Here is a 16,082-nt window from a genome sequence, read left to right on the forward strand (position 1 = left end):
ACATTGTTTTCTCCAAAAACCATGATTATTTTTTGAGGAAATCCCTCTTGAATCTTTCCAATCTTGCATAACCTTCTCACAGCACTGAGATGGACTTATGTAAAACCAAGAATTAATTCCCGTGACTTGACCATTATGTACTTTCCCATTGCAACCACAACATTCTCTTCCAAAACGTTCTCTCCTGTCACGTTTGGAGAGATGGCCCACACTCTTTTCTGACTATTATGTCCTCATGTAAATGTTGCCAGCTTATGACATCATTGGCAAACATGGGCCCAGTTTCAGCAATGCTATTTCATGGCAACCAGCTCTATTTTTGCAAGGCAAACACGAGGAAATCAGCAGATGCTGGAAATTCAAGCAACACACACAAAATGCTGGTGGAACGCAGCAGGCCAGGCAACATTTATAGGAAGAAGTGCTGTCGACGTTTCGGGCCGAGGCCCTTCATCAGAACTAACTGAAAGGAAAGATAATAAGAGATTTGAAAGTAGGAGGGAGAGGGGAAAATGGGAAATGATAGAAGACCGGAGGGGGTGGGGTGAAGCTGAGAGCCAGAAAGGTAATTGGCAAAAGGGATACAGAGCTAGAGAAGGGAAAGGATCATGGGACAGGAGGCCTAGGGAGAAAGAAAGGGGGAGGGGAGCACCAGAGGGAAATGGAGAACAGGCAGAGTGATGGGCAGAGAGTGAGAGAGAAAGAAATAAAAAGGGAGGGGAAAAAAAACTAAATATATCAGGGATGAGGTAAGAAGGGGAGGAGGGGCATTATTGGAAGTTAGAGAAGTCAATGTTCATGCCATCAGGTTGGAGGCTACCCAGCCGGTATATAAGGTGTTGTTCCTCCAACTTGAATGTGACTTCACCTTGACAGTAAAGGAGGCCATAGATAGACATATCAGACGTCCCGTTGGCACTTTTTTTTGCAATCCAATTTGTACAGTATATGTGTTAGTTATTAGGATAAATACAACCTGTATTGTAACTAAAAACTGTAATTGATTGCTACCATCTTCAGAGACTACATCACACAGCTGTATCTTGTAATACCATTGTACACCTTTGCATTTCTGTTGATTACTGACCAAATAAAGTACTTAACATTCCACATTTCACCAATTAACTGAGTATCAATGATTCTCAGCTCTCTAGTGAAGAGTTCATGCAAAAAGTGTATATTGGATGGGCTGCCAGAAGTGGTTGTACTGAACCATTAAGAAGCATTTGGATAGGTAAATGGAGGAGTTGCACCAAAAGGGATACGGGCTGAATGCAGGAAATTGGAACCAGCTGTTGGATGTGGTCAGCATGGACTTGTTTAGGCAAAAGGCCTGTAAATGTGTTGTACTACTCTATAACTCAGAACAGTTGTCTATATCATTACAATGCTTCCCTGACATTTATTCTTATGAGGTGTCAGCTCTTCTAAATAAGCATTAAAAATGCAGGAACCATAAACTTTGAGTCCTTACCACAAATTCTACCAATACCCTCAAATTATGCATTCTTTCCCAACCTTATTTTAATTGCTTCTCTTTAAAACACTCCCAAACATTGTTCTGCATGAAAAGTTATATACAAATGCAAGCAACACACACAAAATGCTGTAGGAACTCAGCAGGCCAGGCAGCTTCTGTGGAAAAGAGTAAACAGTTGACGTTTCGGACCCAGATGCCTCACCAGGTCCCGAAGGATGTCGGCCCAAAACGTAAACTGTTTACTCTTTTCCACAGATGCTGCCTGGCCTACTGATTTCCTACAGCATTTTGTGTATGTTGCTTGGATTTCCTGCATCTGCAGATTTTCTTGACTTTGTGCTACATATAAATCAAAGTTGTCATAATTCAAAAGAACAGAAATATTTTTTCTTTGAGATGCAATGATTTAAAATGGTTTTAAGGAAGAGACAATGTAAGCAGTTTAACATGTTGAGTCTTACTTATACAAATCCAATCTAATTATAACTCGATGTGAAATAGTTTTCCCAACATGGCATTGGTCTGGACAATCAAAATTCTGCTTGATAAAAATGTATTCTTATTATTTTCCCTTTAAATTGTGCATATGTGGCACTACATCAGGGAAACCTGACTATTTTAAACTGAGAAAGCAAACTAATTATATTTTTGCCTTGTGTAAGCATTGATAAACCTGATTCAGCTTTGTGAGAATTAGTTTAATGATGCAAAAGCAAAAAGAATACAGAGCAAATATTGTAAACCTCAGTGGGTTAATCTTCAATCTATCAGGCAGTAAGGGGGGCACTAATCCCTTTCCATCCCTCTTTAACAGCTGTCAGCTATTTGCAGGCATTCAGATTTACATCATGCTATTGTTCACCTCAGCTCTACCGAAAGTAGTGCACTGGATGAGGCATTTTTTTGTGATTTGATATGCTTGTTGCGGATTTGCAACCAGACATATGTGGAAACTTGCTGTTTCCAAAATTATCCACCGTACTAGAAATAACTTAGCTCACAATGAACTCCAATCTCCAAATTCTTTCCAGTTTTATCCTTTAGCCTGAATTCTTTCCAGTTTTTTATTCATCATAGGACTCTCAACTCCTTGATTAATGGAGTGGACAAATTGCTTCCTTTCTGAAATGTGTAACCAGCTGTGGGAAGATGACAGCTGTGTAGCGAGATTTGCTTTTCAGCTTCCCTCTCCTTGCTCTGCAGCGCTACCTGGCCTTTGCCTGATATCTGAGTAAAATCACAAATCTTGGCATGTCCAAACTGTCTTAGAAGCATGTTAGAAACAATTAGTAATATCAATCATTTTACCATTCTGCCAGCAAGCTTTCCTGCTCATTAGCACACTTATGACCTACAGATTTCCAAAGTTAATCCAATATAAATTAATCCATGGATGCTTCAAGGCAGACTGCAGGTGCTATATTTATATAAACCACAAAACAATGGCTCAGGTCACATGCAATACTGGCACAACTAATTATGCATCTTCAATTATATTCTGTTGTAATGGATGGGCATTACCAAAGTCATTCAAAACCACTCAGGGTGGTGGGACTTTTCAGTTTTACTTCTACATAAAGATAATAACATTGAACAGAACACAATATGCAGATTGCTTAGATTCTGAGGGAAAATGAATTTTCGGCAGAAGATCAGCCAAGATCTTATTCATTGTTCAGCAGCCACATGGTTTACTCCTGCTTCTCTTTTTGTAAAAATACTTATGTCTTTATCTACGTGCCTCAACCATGAGTATGCATTCAAAGTCGGGTCATTAGATCAGATTTGTCAGTTACTGCAGCCTCTCCCATTGTCATTTTGATCTTAGATACTTGCCTGCAATCATCTTTTCATCTACCCCTTGAAAGGTTCTTTGTATCAGCTGACCCCCTGCAATCACTATAGCAAACATCCCTTCACCGCATCCCAGCAAGTAGCATCGGTCAAAGGAAGCAGAGGTCTGAAGAAATGCACCAGATACTGTATGTTTAAGCCTGATCTTTGACATATGTCCATTTAAAGCAAGATTTTTATTGGAACAGCTTCCATGAATTCACCAAAATCTTTTGCTTGCGTATTTAATATTCTCTTTTCTCCGAGGAGGAGATGGGATGTAATAAAAATCCACTCCTTATGAAAACAATTATTTTGCTTATTCTGCTTCTTCTTCAGTGGTACACGAGGTAAACATAATTACAGAATAAATACTGTATTAAAGCAATATTTCTTTGAGAGAATTTTTAACAGTTACATTATACTCTGTGCAGTTTCAACAGCATGTTCAGCAAATAGGTTACCTCAACCCCACGCAGTGGATTGTTAGGTGGTGCTGTGTCAATTCCTTTTTGGAAATCTGCACAAAATACATGCAATGGTATCAACTGTTGATTGGTATATTGCAGAGGGAAAATAGAATACATTGATGCAAATCAGACCAGATTTTAAATGAGTTTGCTCTGCAGCACTAAGAATTAAAGAGGCCCCTGTTCAAAATTATATCTGTTGCAGAACATTTGAAAACTGTTGCTTATTATTGACCTTAAGAGACTTTGAGTAAGGTCTATTGCCACTTCCAAATCTGAAATTTCCTTACAATTTTTTTTTCTGTATTAGCTCTGCTGGATATGTTCCATGCTAGGCATCAAGAGAGAGAACCATAAAGGAGATCGGCAGAAGAACTCACACTCACAGAACCTAATTCCCCGCCAGCAGCCAAATGGCCTTGTCAATCTCTCTGAGGAACAATGCTTTAAGTATATAAAGTATTCCAAGTCATTCACAAGAGACAGCTGCATTAAAAAAAATATATATAATTAATTTCCAGAATGGAGAAGATTTGTAAGAAGTCTGCATGTTGGGGCTTCCTTCCTTCACAAGAGAGGGAGGGAACAAGGGAAGCTAAAGATTGTGTAACACTTTCTCTCTGGGTGTACGTGTGTTCGGAGTACATCTGTATGTTCTTGGAGCATGTGTGGTAGCTGGTGTATGACAGTTATCTCATGTTATAAAACATCATGCACCGGCATCTTTCTCAAGTCATCCTCAAGTAACAAACAAAATGCTAGAGGAACTCAGCAAGTCAGGCAGCATCTGAGGAGGGGAATGGACCTTTGATATTTCTGACCAACACCCTTCCAGATGAAGTTGCTTGACATTCCAACACCTGTAGTCTTATGTCCTCAAGTCAGCCTCAGTCATGAGGCACTACCTAAAATGATGATGTAAATATATTCACCCCAATATTTAAAAACATTTCTACACTTCACAATCTTCATTTCTCACCTGTTCCTTTCAATGCTTTTCTTTTAGCCAGTTTTGTATTTCTCAAACTCCTTACTGTACTCCAGAGCAAAGCACATACAAAGCTGGAGAAACTCAGCAGGTCAGGCAGCATCTACAGGGAAGTATAAAAGTCAACATTTTTGGCCGACAACTTCACCTGGACATAAAATGTTGATTGTTTATTCCACTCCATAGCTGCTGCCTGATCTGCTGAGTTCCTCCAGCATTTTGTGAGTGTTGCTCTAGATTTTCAGCATCTGCAGAATCTCATGTGTTTATGCTCTTTTCCTAAGATGTGATCTCTTCATCTTGGATTTTAGCATTAGATTTGGTAGTTATTTCACATGCCAATATATTACTGTCTCTGTTGATCACTGGGTCTCAACTTTGATGTTTCTTCCTTAGTATATCTGCTTTTGAGTCCTATCTCAATGACTTTTTCCTTCTAGTGTGGTGCAATAACTTATATCAAATGTGCAGTTGATAATGTTTTTTAACTCTGCTGAGCATACCAAAATTGTGGGAATTATGATTATCCCAGTTTTAGCTGTGATATGTAATATATGATCACCGGCTATTGCAATAAATACACCAATACAGGTTGAATACCTTATCTGAAACGCTTGGGGTTGGAAGTATTTTGAATTATTCTTTATTTTTAAATATATAATGGGATAGCTTGGGATTACCATCACTTCCGAATAAATTTATGTGCTACTGGTAAGCAGTCTTTGTCTTATACTTATTAATCATATATATGTACAGACACAGCCATTCAACATGTTGGATCTTCATCAGGAACAATCTTGGCAAACACAATGAATTTCTCTACTGCAAACATGAGGAAATCTGCAGATGCTGGAAATACAAGCAACACACACAAAATGCTGGTGGAACTCAGCAGGCCAGACAGCATCTATAAGGAGAAGCACTGTCGACATTTCGGGCTGAGACCCTTCGTCAGGACTAACTGAAAGGAAAGATAGTAAGAGATTTGAAAGTAGGAGGGGGGAGGGGAACATCCAAAATGATAGGAGAATACCGGAGGGGGTGTGGTGAAGCTGAGAGCCGGAAAGGTGATTGGCAAAAGGGATACAGAGCTGGAGAAGGGAAAGGATCATGGGATGGGAGGCCTAGAGAGAAAGAAAGGGGAGGGGAGCACCAGAGGGAGATGGAGAACAGGCAGAGTGATGGGCAGAGAGGAAAAAATAGGAGGGGGGAAAAAAACTAAATATATCAGGGATGGGGTAAGAAGGGGAGGAGGGGCATTAATGGAAGTTAGAGATATTCTTCCCTTCTTACCCTATCCCTGATATATTTAGTTTCCCCCCCCCACCTCCTTTTTCCTTCTTCTCTTTCTGCCCATCACTCTGCCTGTTCTCCATCTCCCTCTGGTGCTCCCCTCCCTCTTTCTTTCTCCCTAGGCCTCCTGTCCCATGATCCTTTCCCTTCTCCAGCTCTGTATCCCTTTTGCCAATCACCTTTCTGGCTCTCAGCTTCACCACACCCCCTCCGGTCTTCTCCTATCATTTCGGATCCCCTCCTCCTCCTACTTTCAAATCTCTTACTATCTTTCCTTTCAGTTAGTCCTGACGAAGGGTCTCAGCCCGAAACGTCGACAGTGCTTCTCCTTATAGATGCTGCCTGGCCTGCTGTGTTCCACCAGCATTTTGTGTGAAGTTCTCTACTGCTTTGTGATCAGTAGACACTTTAACTTTAAAATCTTTAAAAATTTAATGCTGTGTCTTTTCTCAAATTTCTTCAACCAGCCTGCCGAATATTCACAATTACCTTTAATTTTCAGTTCGTTGTGATAGATCTTTGCTTGTTTCATGATCAGAATTAAGCAGCATATGCTCACTCCGACATTGACAAATCCACTCTTTCGATGCATGGTCAAGTGTCAGTACCTCCAGTCGAACTTTGTCTTTTTGTGTGTTTCCTTCTCACTGTCAGTCTGTGGTTTTGTATTGCCATGTGTACCTGTCCCTGCTCCTGCTCCACTTCGGTCCCTGTATTACTGAGTACTCTGTCTCTCATCTGCTTCTCATTATTACCTGTATTGCTGCCACCCATATCTCATTGCACTCCACCTATCATCTGCCTCTCTGTTTATTGCTCAGCGTATTTCACTCCTGTGTTTTCACCTGTTTACTGTGAGATTGTGCAAGTGAATTTTTCCTGAGCCTTTCCAGCATTTCTATCTGTACTCTGTCTGCCTGAATATTGACCCTGCCTGTTTCCTGATTCTGGTTTTTGGATTTTGCTGGATGTTTTGATCTCTGCCTGAACTTAGACATAGACTTTGTTTGCACCTTGGGATTTGTTACTCAACTAATATCACTATGTGCACAGTACTAGGTCTGTAATTGGATCCCTGCTCCAGCACCATGACAGTACCATCTGGCCAAGACGGATCCAGCAGACCCTGGCTGTCTGAGAGCTATCCTGGAACAACAGGGAGCGATGCTAGTGAGACTCCAGAACAAGCTGGGGTCTACATTCAAGACAGTGGAGTGGCTTTCTGCCGCTGTAGCTGATCTTGGGGCCCAGGATCAGTCACTCCAGCTGCCCCAGAGTGTCCATCAACATTCTGTGACTGCATCTTCTGCCCTGCACTCCATGTCCTCGCGTGCTCCTTCCATCCAAGAACCCCATCTGCTGCCTCCAGAAAAGTACTCAGGTGAGCCTGGTACCTGCTGCTCGATTCTTTCCCAGTGCTCCCTCATTTTTGAATTGCAACCAACAACATGGCTGACTGATTGAGCCAAGGTAGCTGACATCATCACCCAACTGTCCAGTCAAGCAAGAGAATGGGGAACAGCCGTCTGGGAGGCAAGCTCCCCTTTCTACAGCAGTTTTCAGTTAATTTTTTGAGGAGGTGAGAAAAGTATTTGATTGCTCCAAACATGGGAGAGAGGCTGCCCGTGAAATGCTGCACATGCACCAGGGGTGCAGATCTGTGCCAGATTACGCCATAGAGTTCTGCACCCTTGCCACATCCAGTTGGAACTCAGAGGCACAGTATGACACTTTCCTGAATGGCCTCTCTGAAGACATCAAAGATGATCTGGTCACCCAGGACCTTCCTGCCACCTTTGATGCCCAAGTGGATTTGGCCATCCATATTGATGTTTGCCTTCAGCAATGCCGCTGAGGGAGGGGTTCCAGAGGGTCCCTGGGGGTACTAGGTGTGTTCCTAGCTCCTCGTCAATCTACATTGCCCTGCCATATTCCACCATCTACAATTCCTGTTCCAGAGCCCGAACCTGTGAAGGTTGACTGTACCCACCTGATGCTGACTAAAAGACAAAGGAGAATCAGCACCCGTTCCTGTCTGTACTGTGGCCAACCACTTCATCTCTACCTGCCCAGTAAAAGCCAAGTGCTCACCAGTAGGACAAGGAGTTTGGTGAGTGTGACCCCTGTCCGGCCCTCCTCGACGTCACTCACTCTCATACCTGCTTCTCTGGAGTGGGGTGTCCAACGGCAAGCAGCCTCCGTCTTGGTCGATTCTGGCGCGGGGGGGGGGGGGGGTGTTTTATCAATTCCGGCTTGGCTGCCCAGTGGGGATTACCCACGTCTGCTCTCCTGTCACCAGTGGCAGCCAATGCCTTGAACAGTCAGAGACTGGCTAACATCACACATGTCACAGCCCCAGTGAGACTCAGTTTATCTGGCGACCATCATGAACAGTTAACATTATTGACTCTCCTCAAGCTCCCATTGTCCTGGGCTATTGCTGGTTAGTTAAACACAAACCCCACTATGACTGACTCAGTCACAAGATTGTAGGCTGGTGCCCATTCTGTCACTTCCATTGCCTCTGCCATGCTCAGATCCCCCTATCTCCTAGCCCAGATCCTCCCAAGGAATTTCTGGACCTTAGTGCCATCCCTCCTGAGTACAGGGACCTCAAGGCTATGTTTAGCAAATCCCAGGCCACTTCCCTACCACCTCATCATCCATATGATTGCGCCATTGACCTCTTGCCTGGCATAATCTCAGAACAAACAGGTGAAAACACAGGACAGAAATACACTGAACAATAAACAGAGAGGTAGATGATAGGTGGAGCACAATGAGACACAGGTGGCAGCAATACAGGTAATGAGAAGCAAATGAAAGACAGAGTACTCAGTAATACAGGGGCCAGAGTAGAGGAGGAGCAGGGATAGGAGCACATGGCAATACAAAACCACAGACTGACAGCTGGGAGGAACACACAAAAAGACAAAGTTCAACTGGTAGTACTGACAGCCAAGATCTTCATTTTTTTTTTGTTTTAAACAGTGTTTTATTATTTTACATTAACGTCTGTTCATTACATATGTGAGGGCACTTCTCAGCTGTTTGTAGTGTGCAGAGACCTACACACCGCCTGGGAACCTTTCCAGCACTTTGTAGAATTTTTCCAGTTGTGACATTATGTCAGTGCTCAAAATAATTTTGAATTTCACTGGTTTTCAGGTTTTTGAAATTTCGGATAAGGGATATCACCTACAGGGAGCCCAGATTCACTCCAAAACAGCTGAAAGTTCCTGATTTTTGCTTTGAAAGTAGGAATGAGGTGCAGAGGAGGATTAATGGCAGGTAGAGGAAATTGAGTAGGAAGAAGCTGAGTGTGAATGACTGAGAAAGAGACAAATAAGGGAAATAGATGGGAAAAATATGCCCAGAGGAAACAATATGACATGGGGTTTCAATTATAAATCCTGCATCTAATAGCATTGATCTACTTCTCACTGCCGTGCATAACATAATCAATGTGTTGGTATCATGTTGCGAAGATAATCAAGACCAAGAATGCTTAAAGTGAATCAGACACAAGGCTCTGAGAAGAATGAGGATTTTCAACACAAAGTATTGTAGCAAGTTCTAAAACTTAAGAATGTGCAGCTCACTTTTTGACTTACCTATAACTTTATAACTGTGTGTGCATTTCAGATTGGCCATGCAGTACAATTCCACCACATAAATGCACAAGTTGCAAACTATGTCCACCAGAGTGAACGAGCTGCAAAAAAAAATTCAAAGTTATTTGCAGGATCTAATCTTCAAACCAGATTATAGGCAAATTAGTTCCAGACTTTTAACAGCTGTGCCAAACTGAATGTGATACCACAAATACTTACCTCAACACATGGATCAAATGTCTGATTCCACAGGACTCAAACTTAACTCTGAAGTTCAACATAAGAGAGGGAAAAAAATCATTCCATTCTGATATGCCTGGGATAACAGGTGGCTCATATCTATAAACATACCGCAAATCCAATTGAAGTTACTCATTTTAATAGCCTAGGCAAAAGAATGAGAAAAAAGCAAAAGGCCACAAAACACAATACAATGTTTTATTACATCTAAAAATCAGACAAGTGCATCAGATACAAAGTCAAAAGAAAACTGTTTGCAAATATGGTAGTTTATTTTGAACACATACAAAGGATTAAATAGAACAAAGACAATCTGTCAACGTAAAGTAATCCTAACACATAGTGTTGGTGGAACATTTTATTTAGAACTCTTGCATAACCTTGACAGCAAATTAAAGCCATTCTGTATATTGTAATATGCTTCTTCTCTGGTGTAATTTTCCATAAACATTACTTATCTAATAAAGCTTGCAGATGGAAAATTGACATTGTCAGCAGCAATAATAATTGATGGATGCATCAGAGAAATTATGGACACATTCTGGACTGTTTACAAAAATTAATAAAGCAAACAATAAATGCAGTTTTTATTTTACCTGTTATGCAATAGTATTGAGGCATTGCTCAACTTTCTGTAATGATGACATCTCAAAATGATGGCATTAAGAACTTTATATTATTATGAGGTAGCATGGTGGTTACTGAATTAATTTAATACAGAATAAAAAGTTACCAGTATTGATGATGAAATGACCATGTGTCATAAGAAAATCTGCAGTTCATTGTTGCCTCTCTGATGATAAACGCCACTTTTGACTGGTCTAGTTAAAATCAAGATTCCAGTAATATGACTGAAAAGTAACTGCTCTCTGAAATAGACTCAGCTGAATAAAAAATTCCATGAAGAATAAAAATTGGAGGATCATCTGGGATCAAACTTGGCTTTTAATTCAGAGTCAAAAGCATGGACAAAGCATTCAGTCTTGCAGAGTCCTACTCATGGACGTCTAGGGAATTATGATGAAACCAAGAGAGCTATTCTATAGACTCATCAAACAGGCTGATATTGTCCAACTCATATATTATACTGCTCAACCAACATCCCCAACTCCTGCATCATTTGTCCTCAGTACTTCCTGACTTACCAGGAAAGACCCAGGTGCCCTGGTAGGTCAGTGGCAGACAGCTCAGAGATTGTGATACCATGTCATGCATGGGAAGGAAGCCTTCCATTGATGGCCCTCTATTTCTGTCTCTTTTCTCTCTACATTGAATCCTGCAAGAGGGAAGTATGGTCACAGAGAAAACCTTGAATGGAAGTCTACAATAACCATCAGTAAAATGGCTGGGTAACATCATTAAAGAATAAGATGTCAGAGTCTTGAAGTTCAAAACTGTCAGATTGCATATCCAGCAGATTCAACTGGAAATTCTTTTGAATGAACAACTTTTGCACAAGAAATAATTGAACTGCCTCTATCTTAAATTTCAGTATTACAATAAAGACTGTGTTGATACTTGGTGACATTTGGGGATAGCGGCAGCATCAATTTCATGCTTCCAATGAATTTCACAAAATACAGAAAATTCTTAGAGTACTCAAGCATGAGATGATGTTTCTCTTGTCTGCTGATAACAAGAACCAGGGGTCAAAGTTTCAAAATATGGGGCCACCCATTCAAGTTCAAGATGAGAATTATTACCCAGAAGGTAATGATTCTTGGAATTATCTACTAAAGAGGGTTGTGGAAGTTCAGCCACATGCTATTTCAAGAAGATAAATAGATTCTTGGAAATTACTGAAATCTCAAATGTTATAGTGTTAAGGCAAAAGATAAATGTGATTTTATTAAATGGCAAGCAGCAAAGAGGCAAATTATCTACTACTGCTGCTTCTTTAATAAAAGAAGACACTCAAAAGGACAGGCAGCTTCTGCAGAAAGAGGAGCAGTTAGGGATTCAAGAACAAAACACTGTCAGACCTAGGTTGGAGAGACAACAGGACAGCATCAAACCACATATAGCAGTTTGTTTTCATAATTTTAAAAGAGCAGGAACTGGCTTTGTGATTTAATGACATTACTGAATCGCACCATAGACTAACAGAAGAACATGTGAATAGGTAAATTGTTATGTGAAATTTATTTCATAAAGTCTGAAAGATAATTCAGAAGTCTAGACGGATGCAAATGGAGGTCTCATTTCATTATAACTGCAAAAAATGTAACAAGTAAACTATTCAAAAAATGAACACTGCTAAAATTGCTTTGTGTGTGTTTCAAGCCGATGTTACTGTTTTTGTGTGAACAACAATATGTGTGGACCTGCCTAGTTTGTGAAACTCCCAGCAGGAATGTAAACTGGAAGGCTAATCATCAACCTAACTCATTGCTCACTAGGCACAACTTATATCGTGCAGCTACGAACTAAACAACCATCTCCTGTCACTGGCTCATGGGAAACATTTGGTAGGGCTATAATAGAGCTGCTGAGCCTAACAAAAAGTTCAATGCTGTGCATCCATATGTGAAGCTTTGTTCCATAATGCCTTCTCTTTTAAATAATATAACAGACTCCACACACGCATACCACTTTAGGTCAGTAGGTCATTCAAATCACCACAGTGCAATAAGTGTTCTTGAGTTTCCTTGGTATTCATCTTTAAACACCAACTATGCTTTCATAAACATGAAAAAGACTGCAGAAGCTGGAAACCCAAAGTGTGTAACTATGCTTTAACCTTTCTTTTATAAAAATAGATATGCAAGCTTACATTTGCACCCCTTGATTATATCAATAGATGCTGAAGCTCTAAAGACCCACAATAAAACTAATTTAATCAACACATACAGAAATTATGAGGTTGAATTGTTTCCAATGTTGGACAGACTTACCAGATTGCGCAATACAGCCAAAAGTTTAAAATCAATCACCATGGAGTAGACAGGGTGAAAGGTAGATAGTGTCAGATAATTAATTCAGGACACTTACTGAAAAGCTTGTGCTTAAGGATAAAACTCTAGCTAATCCAGAGTACTAAGTCTAGCAAATGAAGGTTATTGTGCTGATGAGTGTACAATGATACTTCCCCCCCACCCCCGCATCCCCTGCCATACACAGTAGGAGATACCTTAAACCTTTAGTGCTCCACATACACCTAATTTTTCAAATTTCCTTATTCAGATAAGCACTCTAATTGGCAATATTGTGTACGATTAACTAGGTCTATTGATGCTGAAGTTCTCTCTTCTTGGATTTAAGTTTATCTCTATTCATTATCACTTAGTTTTCATCAATCCATTCCACCTTGAACCTAAACATAGATTGTGATCTAATTTCAAGGTTGCATGTGTATTTACCGTTTTGAGAAATACATGTAATGCCGTGGTTAAGATTTTTTCTGCTAAAGCTGTAGGGTATTTCATTTTGTAGCTTTCTGTAGAAGCAGTGTCTCCTGCTCATAGCATGTTTGGGTTCGGCTAGAGATAAGGGGCTATGATGTTTAACTTAGGAATGTTGTGTCAGCCAATCAAGATGGTGGAATTGGGAGAAGGCCTACAGAAAGCTGGCTGGAGAGAGATTTGTGACGAACACTGGTGGGGTTCATGGTCTTTCTGGTGGGAAATGCAGAGATGAGAAGAACGGGAGAGACAGCAGTAGGATTCGATTCAACAGGAAGATGCAATTACAGGGAGTGCTTCGTGAGTCAAAGGAGTCCAAGATGGGTAATTCTACCAGTGATTGGTAATGAGAATTCAATGCTGTGAGTAATGGTCATACCCAGCTTTCAAACAATTCAAGCTCTTTTTAAGATCCATGGTCAAAACACAACACTATTTGACTTTTGCTGCATTAACATTCTTTTCCCTAATTTCACTTTCAATTACACTGTAGATATTTCAAAATGTGAAATACTTCAGTATAGGAACAGATATTAGATTCTTTTTCTGGCTTCTTCCACCTTCATTTCTAGTCCTGATGAAATGTTGACTGTTTACTCTGCTCCATAGATGCTGCAGAACTTGTGTGTTCCTCCAACATTTTGTGCGTATCGATTTCCAGTATCTGCAGTATCTTTTGTGTTTATGATCAGATGTCAAGCCTCATTGTGTGCATACACAAATCATGCAAATTTCTAACCTATGTCTTACTAGTCTGCAAGAAATAATTATAGGCAGATATTAGATTTCCTTGGGATAGCTTTTCTAACTATTACAAATGCAAACGATTTGTGCTGACTACATTTAAAATCTGACATTAGCTTTTAAGTTAAAAATAATATATTTTGTGGTAAGTACAACAACAGAATAGAGCAGCTCAATTTGGATAATAGAAAAACTGCACAAATTTTCATGACTGAATTTATTGTAAGTGACGTTCAGAAACTGTAACTGTACTAAATACTGCATACTTATATTTGACAAATCTTGAAATTATTCTAGCACAAGATGATTTTTACAATCTTACTACTGTACAAGGAGTGATTGATAAGTTCGTTGAAGGAGTCAATTTTAGAAAACCTAGCACATTTATTTTCCAACATTGTCCCCTCCTACATTTACACACAGTCCAGCGGTCATGGAGCATACGTATCTTGGACCTCCGGAAAGTGTCCACAGCAGGGGTGATTGATAAGTTTGTGGCCTAAGGTAGAAGGAGATGTTATTAATTTCAAACTTTCTGCATAATCACTCAAAGAGTTGACTTGCATGTGCACGTAACACGAGCTGTATAACTCATCGCCACGAACTTATCAATCACCCATCTGTGGACACTTTCTGGAGTTCCAAGATCTGTATGCTCCACGACCGCTGGGCTAAGTGTGTAAATGTAGGAGGGGACAATATTGAAAAATAAATGTGCTAGGTTTTCTAAAATTGACTCCTTCTACCTTAAGGCCACGAACTTATCAATCACCCCTCGTATGTCAACACATTTATATCACTGGAGCTTAACTATACTGCAACTGCGTAATGGACCAGCAATCAGATATATATAAATAGTAAACTGAAGAAGTGCTGCAGATGCTGAAAACCCAATGCAACACAGACAAAATGCAGAAGGAACTCATCCATGGAAATGGAACTAATGGTTGACGTTTCAGGCTGCAACCCTTCTTCAAGACTGGAAAGGAAAGAAGAGGATGCCAGAATAAAATGGTGGGAGAGAGGGGAAGGAAGATAGCTCAAAGATGATAGATGAAGCCGGGTGGGTGGGAAAGGTAGGAGAATGAACCGTTGGAGAATGAGAAGGAGGAGGGGCACAAGGGCGAGGTGATAGGCAAGTAAGAGGTATAAGGCCAGAATGGGAATAGAAGAGGAGAGGGGGAAGAGAATCTTTTTTTTACCGGAAGGAGAAATTGATATTAAGGCCATCAGTTTGGAGGCTACCCAGAGGTGTTGCTCCTCCTGAAGGTGGCCTTATCACAGTACAAGAGGAGGCCATGGACTGACATTTTGGAGCAGAAATGGGAATTGGAATTAAAATGGTGGGCCTCCAGGAAATTCTGCTTTTGGCAGATGGTGCATAAGTGCTCAGAGAAGCCGTGCCCCAATTTACGATGGGTCTCAATAAATAGATAAATAGTAACTATGACCTCATATGCCATATATAAATTTATAGGAAAAATGTCAACAAATGTTCAGAAGGCAAAAATTGGAAAATACATGAAAGGATATGACCTGTAAGTATATTCTGCCTTATGGGACACCAGGAATCTTATACATAATGATGCAATTTTGAGGTATTGTCAGACTTACAATACAGAGGAGACAAAGCTGAACTAATGAATACAAAGTCCCAAGAAAACAATGAGCAAGCTATATAATCTGCTTTAAAGCCATTTTTTTTTTAGAGAATCAACATTGGCAAGGACACTCATCTGCTATTCTTCACATACTGCCACAGGCTCTTTTATGCCCACCTGAAAGGAAAGATCAATATTTCATCTAAAAACAGCATATCCAACAAAACACTATTCCCTCAGTGCCAAAGATTATATCAAACCACATCACCCTACCCAAATCCACAAACAACTGAGTAGAGAAAACAGAAACTTTGCTAACAGAGGTCATAGAGGAAGGAACAGCTCACTTGGCCTTCTGTGCCTCAATCCATTCATCCAGCTTTACTTTATGTTGCACAATACCTATCCTGGACACGTT

At 40.4% G+C, this 16,082-nt stretch overlaps 1 protein-coding gene across 4 annotated transcripts in view; it reads right to left on the reverse strand.

Moving 5' to 3' along the window:
- Positions 1-16,082, reverse strand: part of LOC140714669 (protein sidekick-2-like) — a 919,455-nt gene that overhangs the window by 870,495 nt on the left and 32,878 nt on the right. Inside the window, exons 1-2 of one of the 4 annotated variants that reach the window (XM_073026120.1) lie at positions 9,898-10,617; positions 9,679-9,779 (exon numbers count right to left, since the gene is read on the reverse strand). The exons of the other annotated variants lie outside the window; for them this stretch is intronic. The gene's annotated coding sequence lies outside the window, so the exon portion shown is untranslated. Of the gene's footprint in view, positions 1-9,678; positions 9,780-9,897; positions 10,618-16,082 lie in introns of those variants that run through there. 4 annotated transcript variants of the gene reach the window in all.

The sequence above is a fragment of the Hemitrygon akajei genome, chromosome 22 (assembly GCF_048418815.1).
Source record: "Hemitrygon akajei chromosome 22, sHemAka1.3, whole genome shotgun sequence".
Classification (NCBI taxonomy): Eukaryota; Metazoa; Chordata; class Chondrichthyes; order Myliobatiformes; family Dasyatidae; genus Hemitrygon; species Hemitrygon akajei.